Raw genomic sequence first — 13,821 nt, 5'->3', positions numbered from 1 at the left:
TGGATCACAAGGTCAGGAGATCGAGACCATCCTGGCTAACATGGTGAAACCCCGTCTCTACTAAAAATACAAAAAACTAGCCGGGCGTGGTGGCGGGCGCCTGTAGTCCCAGCTACTCGGAGGCTGAGGCAGGAGAATGGCGTGAACCTGGGAGGCGGAGCTTGCAGTGAGCCGAGATCGCGCCACTGCACTCCAGCCTGGGTGACACAGCGCGACACTCCGTCTCAAAAAAAAAAAAAAAAAAAGAAAATATGTATAACTGCAAGGGCATTTAAAATGATTTGCTGCGTTATCACAGAATTTTCAAGAACTCATTGCTTTGGTCCTGGTATTGCATATGTCTGTGTTTGTCTCCCTCCATTAAACTAGAGACTTTTTTTTTTTTTTTTTTTTTTTTGAGACAGACTCTCGCTCTGTCACCCAGGCTAGAGTGCAGTGGCGCTATCTCAGCTCCCTGCAACCTTCACCTCCCGGGTTCAAGCAATTCTCCTGCCTCAACCTCCCGAGTAGCTGGAACTACAGGAGCATGCTACCACATCTAGCTATTTTTTTTTTTTTTTTTGTATTTTTAGTGGAGACGGGGATTTACCATGTTGGCCAGGCTGATCTCAAACTCCTGGCCTCACATGATCCACCTGCTTCAGCCTCCCAAAGCTGGGATTGCAGGCATAAGCCACTGCACCCAACCTAAACTAGAGATTTTGAGCAGTAGGGACAATGTCTGTCTTGGCTTTGCTACATTCTCCAGGTGGATTGGTGGTTATAGCCTGAATCATGCCGATGCCCCCACAAACCTTAGTCATGGGGGTGATGGGGTGAGGGTGAGTGGACAGTCAACACAAAGGCATCACTACAAGCAGAGGCCCTATTCTTGGTGGTCAGCACCTGCCTCTGCATAAGGACAGTGTCACAGCAGCAGAGTGAGGCTGTGTGTGGTCAGCTACGTATTGAGAGGGTGCCCACCTATTAGAAATTCTATAATGGCTTATCCATTTATTGACACTTCTGTGTTATATCATGACCTCCTTAAGGACAGGATGTCTCTGTAATCATCTTACTTTCTCTACATCCTAGTACCATGCTTGTCAGTGTGGCATTGAGGGGTTTGGTGGAAAACGTACATATTTATTCATTTAGACTTCCATTTGCATCTGGCAGGATAGCAGGCTGGTTAACCTCAATAAGCCTCAGTTTCCTTTGATTTACATGAGGCTAACATTACCCATCTTGTGAGGATGTAGGTAAAAAGGATGGGACAGCACTTGGCACAGAGTAGCTCTCAGTAAGCATTCGCTCCCCATTTCTTCCCCGCCCAGGATACTCAATACATGGAGTTGAATAAATGAATAAATTATTTCAGAGATGAATACACTTTGGCATCTTTCTTGGATATATTCACACTCCCCAAAGCCCAAATATTGCAGTTAAAAAAAAAAGCATCCAACGGCCGGGTGCAGTGGCTCATGCCTATAATCTCAGCACTTTGGGAGGCCAAGGCGGGTGGATCATTTGAGGTCAGGAGTTTGAGACCAGCCTGGCCGACATGGTGAAGCCCCGTCTCTACTAAAAATACAAAAGTTAGCCAGGTGTAGTGGTGCGCGCCTATAATCCCAGTTATTCAGGAGGCTGAGGCAGGAGAATTGCTTGAGCCTGGGAGGCGGAGGTTGCAATGAGCCAAGATTGTACCAGTGCACTCCAGTTTGGGCAACAGAGTGAGACCTTGTCTCAAAAAAAAAAAAAAAAAAAAAAATCAACTAGGTAACCAAATTTGCAGGAGGCAGCCATCCTTTACCAGGGCCTAAAATGGTTTCCAGCAGATGGAGAAGCATCTCTGTTGTTTTCTAAAGGGAAATACATGCCTGAAATCCCAGCACTTTGGGAGGCTGAGGAGAGGATCATTTGAGCCCAGGAGTTTGAGACCAGCCTGGGCAACATAGTGATACTCCATCCTGACATATAAAAAATTTAAAAATTAGCTGGGCACAGTGGCAGGCACCTGTAGTCCCAGCTACTCGGAAGGTGGAGATGGGAGGCTTGTCTGAGCCTGGGAGTTCAAGGCTGCAGTGAGCTGTGTTTGCACCCCAGCACTCCAGCCCGGGTAACACAGTAAGACCTTATCTCAAAAAATAAACAAACACATAAAATAAAATAATGCAAAGAAACTATGTCAGGAAACACGACCGGATGCGGTGGCTCATGCCTGTAATCCCAGCACTTTGGGAGGCTGAGGCGGGTGGATCACCTGAGGTAAGGAGTTCGAGACCAGCCTGGCCAACAAGGGGGAACTCCGACTCTACTAAAAATACAAGTATCAGCTGGGCGTGGTTGCGGGTGCCTGTAATCCCAGCTACTTGGGAGGCTGAGTAATGAGAATCGCTTGCACCCAGGAGGCAGATGTTGCAGTGAGCTGAGATTGCGCCACTGCACTCCTGCCTGGGCGACAAGAGCAAGACTCCATCTCAAAAAAAAAAAAGAAACGACATCAGGAAACAATGCCACAGGACCTTGTGTTTGACCTCTTTTATTTCTCTCCTTGATACAGAAAGCACCCAATTGGTGCCTAATAAATGCACACTAAAGGCTTTGCCTCCTTTGAGGTGCTGGAGCAGCGAGACTGGCTGGGAGCCACATGAAGTCCTGGAGCCACAGTGTCCTCTAGTGGGAAACTGAGGCCACAGCACTCCACAGAGTTGAAGACACACAGTGCGGTGCCAGAGCTGGGCAGTTTCCCTAAAGTGACCCGGATTAGTCTCAGTGCAGGCACCAGGGCAGACTTCCAGGGCTGTTTTCATGCCTGGAAAAAACAAACAAACAAACAACACACTTTACAAGACGTGTTTTTCTGCACGTATTACTCAGAAAGCCATTGCAGCCACATTTGTTCCTTAAAATTCATTTGTCAGCCAATTTACGGGTCTAGGAGATGATTATAGGCTAACATCACAGAAAGAAACCAGATATTTGCTGCCTCTGATGGAAGTATACAGCACCCCCTAAGTATTTTTGCTGTAGAATAGAACCTGAATCTGTTTAAGTCTCTAGATCCAATTCACAGGAAATACATTGGTCATTAATGAATAAACACATTTAGAAGAATATGTTGAATAACACCACAGGGATATGATCAGGAAAATCCATACCATAGGAAACTACAGGACAAATCTCCTAGTTTCGTCATATATATATATATATATATATATATATATATGTATGTATGCATATTTGATCCTGAGTTTAAAAAATCAAGCGAAAAAAAAAAAAAACTTGTTTAAAGACTTGGGGTGATCCAAACACTGTATATTTGATTTTAAGGAATTGTGGTTTTTTTTTGAGACAGGGTCTTGTTCTGTTGCCAAGGTTGGAATGCAATGGTGTCATCGTGTCTCACTGCAGCCTCGACATCCCAGGCTCAATCCATCTTCCTACCTCAGCCTTCTGGGAATCTGTCACTACAGGCCTGCACCACCACGCCCACCTAATTTTTGTATTTCTTTGTCGACATCGGGTCTTGCCATATTGCCCAGGCTGGTCTTGAGCTCCTGAGCTCAAGCGATCTGCCCACCTTGACCTCCCAAAGTGCCAGGATGAGCCAACATGCTTGGCCAGTAGTTATTTTTAAAGTGTGAAGATGGTATTGTGGTTTGGTTTGGTTTGAAGATTCTTTATATTTTAGAGGTACACACTGAAGTATTTTCAGATGAAATAATGGGCTATCTGGGATTTGTTCAGCGTAATTCCAGAGGGGGTGGGGGAACAATGAAACAGATAGACCATGTTGGGAAGTGTTGAAGTTTGGTGGTGGGTACGTGACAGATCATTATACTAGTCTACTTTTGTTTTTATTTGAACATTTTAAAAATCTATATTTAAAAAAAATCCTTACTAAGGTAAGTTTTACTTTAATTCTCTTTGAGAGCCCATAGGTAACTCCTTTAAAAGCCTTATTTTGCTGCCTCTGTGAGAAAACTATTTGACAGCTTCTGTAGGATGGGGTGTTACAGATTGCTTTCACCAAGCACATCTGAGAAGTATGGTCAGAATCGGGTGAATCGCTATGCTTTAAAACTTGAGGGTCAGGTACAGTGGCTCATGCCTGTAATCCCAAGACTTTGAGAGGCAGAGGTGGGAGGATCGCCCGAGCTTAGGATGTTCAAGTCCAGCTTGGGCAATATAAGGAGACCTCACCTCTACAAAAAAATTTAAAAAGCTGGGGGCAGGGGTGTGGGCCTCTAGTCCCAGCTACTCAGGAGGCTGAGGCAGGAAGATTGCTTGAGCCCAGGAGATGGAGGCTGCAGTGAGCCGTGATGGCGCCACTGAACTCCAGCTTGGGCGACAGAGACCCTGTCTCAAAAAAATAAATAAAACGGCACCATTTGAAAGAGCTTCTGTTCTTTTATTTACCCCTGGATCATAGGGTGGGAAGAGGCCAAGAACCAGTGGACAGGTGGTTTAAGGGCGGCTTTGACAAATGCTCTGACTCGAGGAAGCCAGTCGCACCTATGCTCCAGGCAATCTCCAGACTGTCTCCACGACCCTCTCTCCTGAACAGTAACTCCTGACCAGAACTTCCCAAGAAAACCTCAGCAAGTGTATAGGTGGATTAAGCACCTCCTGCATCCTTTGCAACCATCATTCTCCCCTCTGCACCAGCTTATATAAACACAGCTGTATCAGCAGCCCGCCAGCTGCCAACTCTCCTAGAAGATATTCGGCATTTTCCTATTCTGGCTAAAAATAAGTCTCAGGCTCTCCTGGGCATCTGCAGGTGGAGTGCTCATTCTGCCATGCTGGAGTTTTCTTAAGATGCTGTAAGAAAGAAACATGGAATTACTTGTATCATGTTCATGGCAGAAGCTCTGCTCCTTCCTTTGGGAAATGGTCACAAGCATAACTGAAGCTGAAAGGAGCCCTTCTGCCTGTCCCTAAAGGTCTTCACTAACTGGGTACTAACCTCGAACACGGCATCTGCAGACAGAGGGCATGGGTTCAAGTCCCAGTCCTGCTGCTTACCTAGGTCTGGGACAGGTTCCTTAAACTCCTTTAGCCTTAGTTCTTTTATAATGGGCATGATAGTAATATCTACACCTCTTGGTTATGATAAATGATATGTGAAAAGGGCTTTGGAAACAGCTCTATAAATGTGCTAATTTTTTTCCTTCTTTTTTTTTTTGAGACGGAGTTTCACTCTTATTGCCCAGGTTGGAGTGCAATGGTGCGATCTAGGCTCATTGCAACCTCCGCCTCCCAGGTTCAAGTGATTCTCCCGCCTTAGCCTCTTGAGTGGCTGGGATTACAGACATGCACCACCACACCTGGGTAATTTTGTATTTTTGGTAGAGACGGGGGTTTCTCCATGTTGGTCAGGCTGGTCTCAAACTCCCGACCTCAGGTGATTTGCTTGTCTTAGCCTCCCAAAGTGCTAAGATTACAGGTGTGAGCCACCGCACCCAGCCTATTTTTGCCTTCTTCTTATACTCTCCCACACACCCCCTTGGACCAACAGGCTCTCATTTATACACTCAACAAACACTTGAGACATTTTAAGAAAAGAAAACTTCAGACCAATATCCCTCGTGAACATAGGTTCAGACATTCTTAAAATGTTGGCAAGTCAACTCTAACATATATGAATAGAATAATACATGGTGACCAAATGGGGTTAATTTAGCACAGCAACTTGGTTTAACATTTGCAAATCCATGTTGGCTGGGCATGGTGGCTCATGCCTGTAATCCCAGCACTTTGGGAGGCTGAGGCAGGAAGATTGCTTGAGCTCGGGAATTTGAGACCAGCCTGGGCAACATTATGAGACCTTATAATGAGACTTTGTTTCTAAAATGTCAGCTAGGCATCGTGGCACATGCCCATTGTACCAGCTACTTGGGAGATTGAGGTGGGAGGATTGCTTTAGCCTGGGTGATCGAGGCTGCAGTGAGCCAAGATCAAGGCTGCAGTGAGCCATGATTGCACCACTGCACTCCCGCCTGGGAGGCAGAGATCCTATCTAAAACAAAACAAAACCGAAACTATGTTATTTACCATATTAACAGACTGAAGAAGAAAAAACATACGATAATTTCAATAGATGTGGAAAATCATCTGACAAAATTCAACATCTATTTATGATAGGAACTCTCAGGTGGTTGCTGTCCCAGCAAACAGCCTGAAGGTGGGCAAAGGGGGAAGGAGGGAGACCAGTTAGAAGCCTATTCCATCAATCCCAGCTAGAGAAAGACTAGGGAGAGAATTGAATCATGACGGTGGTGAGAGGTGGTCACTCTCTGATTATCTTGAAGGTAGGCCCAACAGGATTTGCTAATAGAATGACTGTAGGGAGTGAGGGAAAGAAAGTATCCAATAAGGATGACTCAAATATTTTTGGACTGATCAACTGAAAAGCTAAAGTTGTGGTTAATAATGATGGGGAAGATGGTGGGCACAGCAGATTTTGGTGGAATAGATCAAAAGTTTAATTTTGGACATGTTGAGTTTGAGATATACATTGAGCATCCAAGGTAAGACGTCTAATAGGCAGAAGATATATGAATCCAACGATAAAGAGAGAGACCATATTTGGGCTCTAAATTTGGGAGGCTTCAGCATATAGTTGGTGTTTAAAGTTAGGAGAGAAATAAAATTACCAAAAATCTGAGAAGAGACAGAAAAAAGGTGTCAAGTACTCAGCCCTGTATCCCTTCACCATGAAGATATCTGATAGAGGAAGACAATACAGCAAAGAAGCCTGGAAAATAGTGGCCAGCGAGGCAGAAAAAAAAACAGGAGATTGTGGAGGCCAGAAGCAGACAGTGCTCTGAGGAGAAAGGAAATGTGTCAGACACTGTTGCTGAGGGTAAGACGACGGCTGAGATCAGATGCTGTTGTTGAGGGTAAGACGGTGGCTGAGATCAGATGCTGTTGTTGAGGGTAAGACGGTGGCTGAGATCAGATGCTGTTGCTGAGGGTAAGACGGTGGCTGAGAACTGATTGTTGAATTTGGCAATGTGGAGGACATTGGAGACCTTTACAAGAGCAGTTTCGGTATGGTAGGGGAGGCAACAAGCTGGGAGGAGCGGCTCAAGACAGAATAGGAACATCAATCTCTTCAAAAACTCTTCCAAAAAATAGAAAAGGAGAGAACACTTCCCAACTCATTCTATGAGGCCAGTATTACCATGAAAAGTGTTACTTGGGGCCGGGCGCAGTGGCTCATGCCTGTAATCCCAGCATTTTGAGAGGCCGAGGTGGGCGGATCACGAGGTCAGGAGATTGAGACCATCCTGGCTAACACAGTGAAACCCCATCTCTACTAAAAATACAAAAAATTAGCCGGGCGTGGTGGTGGACACCTATAGTCCCAGCTACTCGGGAGGCTGAGGCAGGAAAATGGCGTGAACCCGGGAGAGGGAGGTTGCAGTGAGCTGAGATCGTGCCATTGTACTCCAGCCTGGGCGATAGAGCGAGACTCTGTCTCAAAAAAAAAAAAAAAGAAAAGAAAAGTGTTACTTGGATAACAAAACTAGACAGAGACATCACAAGAAAACTATACAATGATACACCTTATGCTATAGATGCAAACGTCCTCAACAAAATACTAACAAACTGAATCCAACAACATATAAAAAGAAGTATATACCATGACCAAACAGGATTTTCCCAGAAATGCGAGATTGGTTCATCATACAAAAATCAATGTAATACATATACTCTATGAATAGAATAAAGGACAAAAAACAAATGATCATTTCAGTAAACAAAAAAAAGCACTTGATAAAATCCAATGTTGCTTCATTATAAAAACACTCAACAAACTAGGAGGAGAATTGGTTTAATCTGATGAAAGACATCTGTGAAAGACCCACAGCTCAGCCTGGGCAACATGGCGAAACCCTGTCTCTACTAAAACATACAAACATTAGCCAGAGGCTGGGTGTGGTGGCTCACCCCTATAATCCCAGCACTTTGGGAGGCCGAGGTGGGCAGATTGCTTGAGGTCAGGAGTTCAAGACCAGCCTGGCCAACATAGCAAAACCCCATCTGTACTAAAAATACAAAAATTAGCTGGGCATGGTGGCATGTGCCTGTAATCCCAGCCATTCGGGAGGCTGAGACAAGAGAATTGCTTGAACCCAGGAGGCGGAGGTTGCAGTGAGCTGAGATTGTGCCACTGTACTCCAGCCTGGGTGACACAGCAAGACTCTGTATCTGAAGAAAAAAAAAAAAAAAGGCTGGGCACAGTGGCTCACGTCTGTGATTCCAGCACTTTGGGAGGCCGAGGCAGGTGGATCACGAGGTCAGGAGATCGAGACCATCCTGGCTAACATGGTGAAACTCCGTCTCTACTAAAAATACAAAAATGTTAGCTGGGCTTGGTGGTGGGCGCCTGTCGTCCCATCTGCTGGGGAGGCTGAAGCAGGAGAATGATGCGAACCCGGGAGGCGGAGCTTGCAGTGAGCCGAGATTGGGCCACTGCACTCCAGCCTGGGCAACTGAGCAAGACTCTGTCTCAAAACAAACAAACAAACAAACAAAACAGAATTAGCCAGGCGTGGTGGTGTGTGCCTGTGATCCCAGTCACCTGGGCGCTGGGAGGCTTGCTTGAGCCCAGGAGGCGGAGGTTGCAGTGAACCAAGATCATGCCACTGCACTACAGGCTGGATAAAAGAGCAAGACCCTGTCTCAAAAAATAAAAAAAATAAAAAAGAGAAAACCCACAGCTAACCCGTAACTTACTCCTGAAAAGACTGAATGCTTTCCCCCCTAAGAACAAAACAAGGATGTCTGCTCTTGTCATTTGTACTTAACATTGTACTGAGAGGTCTAGGCCGGGCAATTAAGAAAGAAAAATAGGCCGGGCGCGGTGGCTCAAGCCTGTAATCCCAGCACTTTGGGAGGCCGAGACGGGCGGATCACGAGGTCAGGAGATCGAGACCATCCTGGCTAACACGGTGAAACCCCGTCTCTATTAAAAAATAAAAATAAAAAATTAGCCGGGCGAGGTGGCAGGCGCCTGTAGTCCCAGCTACTCGGGAGGCTGAGGCAGGAGAATGGCGGGAACCCGGGAGGCGGAGCTTGCAGTGAGCTGAGATCCGGCCACTGCACTCCAGCCCGGGCGACAGAGCGAGACTCCGTCTCAAAAAAAAAAAAAAAAAAAAAAAAAAAAAAAAAAAAAAAAAAAGAAAGAAAAATAAGTAAAAGACATACACTTTGGAAAGGAAGGAATAAAACTATCTCTAATTGCAGATGACATGGTCTTATGTATAGAAAGTCCTAGGCCTGGTGTGGTGGCTCACGCCTAATTCCAGCACTTTGGGAGACCAAGGAGGGAGGATTGCTTGAACCCAGGAGTTGGAGATCAGGCTGGGCAACATGGCAAGACTGTGTTTCCACCAAAAAAAAAAAAAAAGGGAAAGAAAGAAAGAGTAGCCGGGCACAGTGGCTCACGTCTGTAATCCCAGTATTTTGGGGGGCTGAAGCGGGCCGATCACCTGAGGTCAGGAGTTCGAGACCAGCCTGACCAACATGGAGAAACCCTGTCTCTACTAAAAATACAAAAATAAATTAGCCTGGCATGGTGGCACATGCCTGTAATCCCAGCTACTCTGGAGGCTGAGGCAGGAGAATCACTTGAACTCGGGAGGCAGAAGTTTCCATGAGCCGAGATGAAGCCATTGCACTCCAGCCTGGGTAATGAGAGCAAAACTCTGAAAAAAAAAAAAAGAAAAGAAAAGAAAAGAAAGAAAGAAAGAGAAAAAAGCTGCGTGTGGTGGCATGTGCCTGTGGTCTCAGCTACCGGGGAGGCTGAAGTGGGAGGATCACATGAGCCTGGGAGGCAGAGGTTGCAGTGAGCCGAGATCATGCCACTGTACTCCAGCCTGGGCAACAGAATGAAACCCTGTCATAAAAAAAGAAAAGAAAATTGAAAACATATGCCCATACAAAACCTTGCATATGAATGTTTGTAGCATTACTGATAATAATGAAAAGGAGGAAACAACCCAAAATATCCATAATTTTTTTTTTTTTTGAGACAGAGTCTTGTTCTGTTGCCCAGGTGATCTCGGCTCACTGCAACTTCCACCTCCTGGGTTCAAGTGATTCTCATGTCTCAACTTCCCCAGTAGCTAGAATCACAGGCATGCACCACTACGCCCAGCTAATTTTCATATTTTCAGTAGAGATGGGGTTTCGCCATGTTGGTCGGGCTGGTCTCGAACTCCAGCCTCAAGTGATCTGCCTGCCTTGGTGGATCCACATATTGTATGATTCCATTTACATAAAATATTTAGAAGAGGCAAATTCGTAGAGACAGAAAGTAGATTAGTGATTACCAGGGGTTCGGAGAAAGGACTGGGGAGGGACTGCTAATGGATACAGTTTCTTTCTGGAGTGATGAAATGAGATAGTGGTGATGGTTGCACAAGTTTGTGACTATACTAAAAGCCACTGAATTGTACATGCTAAAAAGGTGAATTTTATGGAGTGTGAGCTATATCTCAGGTTCTGAAAAGAGACAGAATAGGAGACACTGAGGAAACTCTTTCAAGCAAGTTATAAAGGGAACAGAGAAATATGGACGAAGAGAGATTTTTTTTTCATATGGGGGAAATAACTTTGTTAGTAAATCCAGAGGAAAACAAATCAAAGATCCAAGAAAGACAGGGGGAACTGTTGAAGGATGCAGACGACAGAGGGCAGAATCTAGTGCTTAACCGAAGGAGCTGCCTAGGGACAGTTTCTCTGTAGTCACAGAAGGGAAAATACAGCAGATATGTGCAAGTCTAGGTAGGTGGGCGCGCATGGGATGAGAGCTGGATGAGATTCTCTTCCAAGTGCTCTCCTTCAGAGAGCTTGGTCTGTTTTCCTTCAACATCTTGCTTATAGCCTCCTATTTCAAAACGTGCCTGCCAAGAAAGCACACTTGCTTCCAAGAAGACAAGCAAGAAATCAAACAAACCAATCCCCTAAAATCATCTACCCTGAAAGCTTTATTCCTTTTCCTCAAGACAGGGTCTTGCTCTGTCATCCAGGCACAATTATAGCTCACTGCTGGCCCCAACAGCTTTAAAAAATGAATTCCAGCCAGGGACACAGTGGCTTATGCCTGTAATCCCAGCACTTTGGGAGGCCGAGGCAGGAGGACTGCTTTAACTCAGGAATTTGAGCCTGGGCAATCTAGCAAGACCTCACCTCTTCTAAAAATTTTTTTAAACTAGTCAGGTGTGGTGGCATGTGCCTGTAGTCCCAGGTTCTTGGGAGGTTGAGGTGGGAGGATTGCCTGAGCCCGAGAGGGCGAGGCTGCAGTGAACTATGATTGTCACTGTACTCCCTGATGGGCAAGAGTGAAACCCCAAAAAAAAAAAAAAAAAAAAAAAAAAAAAATTCCATCTCAAACTGGTCATTCTGAATTTTTTCAACAATGTTATTTATTTCTATGTTATTTTAATCTATTTTTGAAATTAAATTTTATTATTAAAGACTGATACTTGCTCAAATGAAATCCAAAAGGTATAGAAAGCAAATCTCTTTCCCACCTGTCCCCAGCCCTCCTCCTTGAGGCCACTTTATTGTATATCCTCTGAGAGGTAGTCTACGCATAATTGCGTATTTATCCCTCCTCCCTTTTTAATTAATTAATTTGTTTATTTATTTATTTTTGAGATGGAGTCTCGCTCTGTCGCATAGGCTGGAGTGCAGTGGCGCGATCTCAGCTCACTGCAAGCTCTGCCTCCTGAGTTCATGCCCTTCTGCCTCAGCCTCCTGAGTAGCTGGGACTACAGGTGCCCGCCACCACACCCAGCTAATTTTTGTATTTTTTTCCGTAGAGACGGGGTTTCACCGTGTTAGCCAGGATGGTCTCAATCTCCTGACCTTGTGATCCACCCGCTTCAGCCTCCCAAAGTGCTGGGATTACAGGCGTGAGCCACCGCGTCCAGCTCTCTCTTCCCTTTTTAAAACCACAACTAGTATCCAGACTTACCTAGTATTCTGCATCATGCTGTTTTCACTGAAGATACATCTTGGAGACTGCTTCATATCAGTACATACAGCACTGATACATTCGTTTTCATAACTGCCATGACATGGTGGTCCTAAAACATGTTCACAGAGTCCTTGATACTTCTCCTTTCAAGAGGTGGCTTGATTCCCCTCCCCAAACATGTGTGCTGGACTTAGTGACATGCTTCTGTAGAACAGAATACAGCAGAAGCAATGATGTGTGCCCTCTGAGACTAGGTCAAACAAGACAGTGTAACTTCCTCCTGTTTTCTATCTCTTGGGTCACTTGCTCTGGGTTCAGCCAACTGTCATGTCATTCAAGCAGCCGTGTGAAGAGAGGCCCATGTGGTGAGAAGCTGAGGCCTCCTGCCAATGGCTACTGTGCCATCTTGGAAAGGGATCTCCCAGCCCCAGTCAAGCCTTCAGGTGACTGCAGCCCTGGTTGACAGTCTGAATACAATCTAATTAGTGACCTGGAGCCAGAATCACCCAGCTAAATTGCTCCCAAATTCCTGACCCACAGAGACTGTGAGATAACACGTTTATTTTAAGCTGCCAAGTTTTGGGATAATTTGTTACACAGCTATATGTAATTATATATATATATTATATATATATATACACACTTTTTTTTGAGATAGGGTCTTGCTGTGTCACTCAGGCTAGAGGGCAGTGGCACGATCTCAACTCACAGCAACCTCTGCTTCCTCAGCTCATGAGATCCTCTCACCTCAGCACCCTGAGTAGCTGGGACTACAGGCGTACAGTTCCACGTCTGGCAAATTTTTAAATTTTTTTTGTAGAGATGGGTAGAGACCATGTTGCTCAGGCTGGTGTCGAACTCCTGGACTCAAGCAATCCGCCTGCCTTGGCCTCCCAAAGTGCTGGGATTCCAGGTGTGAGCCACCACACCCCGCCAGCAATAGATAATTAAGACACGTGTTTAAGATAAATGTGTCCTATCTCCTCCATCATCCCATTTCAATATGAAAAGCCCTTGGCCAGCCATAAAGCGTGTCATGAACGTGAGGTAAAATGCTTCCTATCCCATTTTCTCTCCCCAGCTTTCTGATGGCGACCAGCACATACCTCTGAGTTTATTCAAACCTGTCGCTCTCCAGTAACACAGTATGGTCTGTGGGTCTTTGAGCCAAGTGTGTGCTGGCCCATCTCATGTGCTCCCAGTTGATGATTTCCCCCAGAGATGTTGGTGTTTTCATCAGTACTTCCACCAGCAATTCTCTGGGTCGGTGTCAGAACCATGTAATAATAAGTTTTTGAAATGTTCAGGAAGTGAAGTCAGCTAAGAAACAAATTTGGCTTTCTGAGCCCTTTCCCATCTCGCTGATCTGGGCAGGCCTCCCTGCAGTGTGGAGAGGACCTGTCAACTGTACTCTGAGAAGAAAGATTTCTTTTTTTAAAAAATCTCATCTTTTCCCTGGAGTGGAAAGGCAGCTAATAGCATTCAGATATTTTGAGATGAAACTGTTACCATGGGAATGTTTCCATATCTCTCCCTTAATAATGATGGGTAGAAACAATGAACAGTACAGCTCTTAGAATTCTAGAAATAAAGGAAACAAGGGGAGAAAAATGAAAGCTGGAAAAACAGGTCCCCCTAAGGGACTGATTATCTCACTCAAAACTCTGCTCTGGCTGCATTCTAGGTGAATGTGGGGAGTCTGTAGGGTCAGCAGTTTTTCTCCAAGGGTCGGGGTTCCCATATAGGAGGGAGATCGGTGATCCCGAGGTGGGTGGGGGGTGATTCTTCAGTATTGCTGGTAAGGGGGTGAAGCTGGCCTCTCCTTCTGAGGCTCTGTGTGT

The sequence above is a fragment of the Theropithecus gelada genome, chromosome 16 (genome assembly GCF_003255815.1).
Source record: "Theropithecus gelada isolate Dixy chromosome 16, Tgel_1.0, whole genome shotgun sequence".
Classification (NCBI taxonomy): domain Eukaryota; kingdom Metazoa; phylum Chordata; class Mammalia; order Primates; family Cercopithecidae; genus Theropithecus; species Theropithecus gelada.
This window is presented reverse-complemented; position numbering follows the sequence as displayed.